Source organism: Hypomesus nipponensis, chromosome 24 (assembly GCF_054491055.1).
Source record: "Hypomesus nipponensis isolate SF chromosome 24, ASM5449105v1, whole genome shotgun sequence".
In the NCBI taxonomy this organism is placed as follows: Eukaryota; Metazoa; Chordata; class Actinopteri; order Osmeriformes; family Osmeridae; genus Hypomesus; species Hypomesus nipponensis.
Genome location: NC_140384.1, coordinates 235,001 through 237,500, shown reverse-complemented (window position 1 = coordinate 237,500; position 2,500 = coordinate 235,001). Strand labels below are relative to the sequence as shown.

Sequence of the window (2,500 nt, the reverse complement as noted above, 5' to 3'; positions counted from 1 at the left end):
AGTAGCCTATGGTTGTCAACTTATTTCGTACGGCCATACCAGCCTGGCCACGCCCCATCTCGTCTGATCTCGGAAGCTAAGCAGGGTCGGGCCTGGTTAGTACTTGGATGGGAGACCGCCTGGGAATACCAGGTGCTGTATGCTCTTTTGCTCATTCACTTAGAAACTGACATCTTGCAATATGCACAAGTAGTCCTTCATGAAAGGGGCTGGAAGCTGTTTTCATTTTGACACGAGAGAGAGAGAGAGAGAGAGAGAGAGAGAGACTACCTTGCATTGTCAATTGCTAAATCTGTATATGGATAAGTAGCCTATGGTTGTCAACTTATTTCGTACGGCCATACCAGCCTGGCAACGCCCGATCACGTCTGATCTCGGAAGCTAAGCAGGGTCGGGCCTGGTTAGTACTTGGATGGGAGACCGCCTGGGAATACCAGGTGCTGTATGCTCTTTTGCTCATTCACTTAGAAACTGACATCTTGCAATATGCACAAGTAGTCCTTCATGAAAGGGGCTGGAAGCTGTTTTCATTTTGACACGAGAGAGAGAGAGAGAGAGAGAGAGAGAGACTACCTTGCATTGTCAATTGCTAAATCTGTATATGGATAAGTAGCCTATGGTTGTCAACATATTTCGTACGGCCATACCAGCCTGGCAACGCCCGATCACGTCTGATCTCGGAAGCTAAGCAGGGTCGGGCCTGGTTAGTACTTGGATGGGAGACCGCCTGGGAATACCAGGTGCTGTATGCTCTTTTGCTCATTCACTTAGAAACTGACATCTTGCAATATGCACAAGTAGTCCTTCATAAAAGGGGCTGGAAGCTGTTTTCATTTTGACACGAGAGAGAGAGAGAGAGAGAGAGAGACCACCTTGCATTGTCAATTGCTAAATCTTTATATGGATAAGTAGCCTATGGTTGTCAACTTATTTCGTACGGCCATACCAGCCTGGCAACGCCCGATCACGTCTGATCTCGGAAGCTAAGCAGGGTCGGGCCTGGTTAGTACTTGGATGGGAGACCGCCTGGGAATACCAGGTGCTGTATGCTCTTTTGCTCATTCACTTAGAAACTGACATCTTGCAATATGCACAAGTAGTCCTTCATGAAAGGGGCTGGAAGCTGTTTTCATTTTGACACGAGAGAGAGAGAGAGAGAGAGAGACTACCTTGCATTGTCAATTGCTAAATCTGTATATGGATAAGTAGCCTATGGTTGTCAACTTATTTCGTACGGCCATACCAGCCTGGCAACGCCCGATCTTGTCTGATCTCGGAAGCTAAGCAGGGTCGGGCCTGGTTAGTACTTGGATGGGAGACCGCCTGGGAATACCAGGTGATGTATGCTCTTTTGCTCATTCACTTAGAAACTGAAATCTTGCAATATGCACAAGTAGTCCTTCATGAAAGGGGCTGGAAGCTGTTTTCATTTTGACACGAGAGAGAGAGAGAGAGACCACCTTGCATTGTCAATTGCTAAATCTGTATATGGATAAGTAGCCTATGGTTGTCAACTTATTTCGTACGGCCATACCAGCCTGGCAACGCCCGATCTCGTCTGATCTCGGAAGCTAAGCAGGGTCGGGCCTGGTTAGTACTTGGATGGGAGACCGCCTGGGAATACCAGGTGCTGTATGCTCTTTTGCTCATTCACTTAGAAACTGACATCTTGCAATATGCACAAGTAGTCCTTCATGAAAGGGGCTGGAAGCTGTTTTCATTTTGACACGAGAGAGAGAGAGAGAGAGAGAGACTACCTTGCATTGTCAATTGCTAAATCTGTATATGGATAAGTAGCCTATGGTTGTCAACTTATTTCGTACGGCCATACCAGCCTGGCAACGCCCGATCTCGTCTGATCTCGGAAGCTAAGCAGGGTCGGGCCTGGTTAGTACTTGGATGGGAGACCGCCTGGGAATACCAGGTGCTGTATGCTCTTTTGCTCATTCACTTAGAAACTGACATCTTGCAATATGCACAAGTAGTCCTTCATGAAAGGGGCTGGAAGCTGTTTTCATTTTGACACGAGAGATAGAGAGAGAGAGACTACCTTGCATTGTCAATTGCTAAATCTGTATATGGATAAGTAGCCTATGGTTGTCAACTTATTTCGTACGGCCATACCAGCCTGGCAACGCCCGATCTCGTCTGATCTCGGAAGCTAAGCAGGGTCGGGCCTGGTTAGTACTTGGATGGGAGACCGCCTGGGAATACCAGGTGCTGTATGCTCTTTTGCTCATTCACTTAGAAACTGACATCTTGCAATATGCACAAGTAGTCCTTCATGAAAGGGGCTGGAAGCTGTTTTCATTTTGACACGAGAGAGAGAGAGAGAGAGAGAGAGAGACCACCTTGCATTGTCAATTGCTAAATCTGTATATGGATAAGTAGCCTATGGTTGTCAACTTATTTCGTACGGCCATACCAGCCTGGCAACGCCCGATCACGTCTGATCTCGGAAGCTAAGCAGGGTCGGGCCTGGTTAGTACTTGGATGGGAG

General features: G+C 47.4%; 7 non-coding genes and 2 pseudogenes across 7 annotated transcripts in view; all 9 read left to right on the top strand.

Moving 5' to 3' along the window:
* Nucleotides 1-25: 25 nt before the first annotated feature.
* Nucleotides 26-144, top strand: LOC146227867 (5S ribosomal RNA; annotated as a pseudogene).
* Nucleotides 145-330: 186 nt separating this feature from the next.
* LOC146227866 (5S ribosomal RNA) lies at nt 331-449 on the top strand. Its single transcript, XR_014744819.1, has one exon. It is a non-coding gene; the product is annotated as a 5S ribosomal RNA (ribosomal RNA).
* A 184-nt stretch (nt 450-633) lies between these two features.
* On the top strand, nt 634-752 carry LOC146227865 (5S ribosomal RNA). The gene has a single exon (XR_014744818.1). It is a non-coding gene; the product is annotated as a 5S ribosomal RNA (ribosomal RNA).
* Nucleotides 753-932: 180 nt separating this feature from the next.
* Nucleotides 933-1,051, top strand: LOC146227864 (5S ribosomal RNA). The gene has a single exon (XR_014744817.1). It is a non-coding gene; the product is annotated as a 5S ribosomal RNA (ribosomal RNA).
* A 178-nt stretch (nt 1,052-1,229) lies between these two features.
* Nucleotides 1,230-1,348, top strand: LOC146227863 (5S ribosomal RNA; annotated as a pseudogene).
* A 172-nt stretch (nt 1,349-1,520) lies between these two features.
* Nucleotides 1,521-1,639, top strand: LOC146227862 (5S ribosomal RNA). The gene has a single exon (XR_014746616.1). It is a non-coding gene; the product is annotated as a 5S ribosomal RNA (ribosomal RNA).
* Nucleotides 1,640-1,817: 178 nt separating this feature from the next.
* Nucleotides 1,818-1,936, top strand: LOC146227861 (5S ribosomal RNA). The gene has a single exon (XR_014746614.1). It is a non-coding gene; the product is annotated as a 5S ribosomal RNA (ribosomal RNA).
* Nucleotides 1,937-2,110: 174 nt separating this feature from the next.
* Nucleotides 2,111-2,229, top strand: LOC146227860 (5S ribosomal RNA). The gene has a single exon (XR_014746612.1). It is a non-coding gene; the product is annotated as a 5S ribosomal RNA (ribosomal RNA).
* A 182-nt stretch (nt 2,230-2,411) lies between these two features.
* LOC146227859 (5S ribosomal RNA) overlaps nt 2,412-2,500 on the top strand; it is a 119-nt gene continuing 30 nt past the window's right edge. Inside the window, exon 1 of the ribosomal RNA XR_014744816.1 lies at nt 2,412-2,500. This exon is cut by the window's right edge and continues 30 nt beyond it. This is a non-coding gene — a ribosomal RNA (5S ribosomal RNA).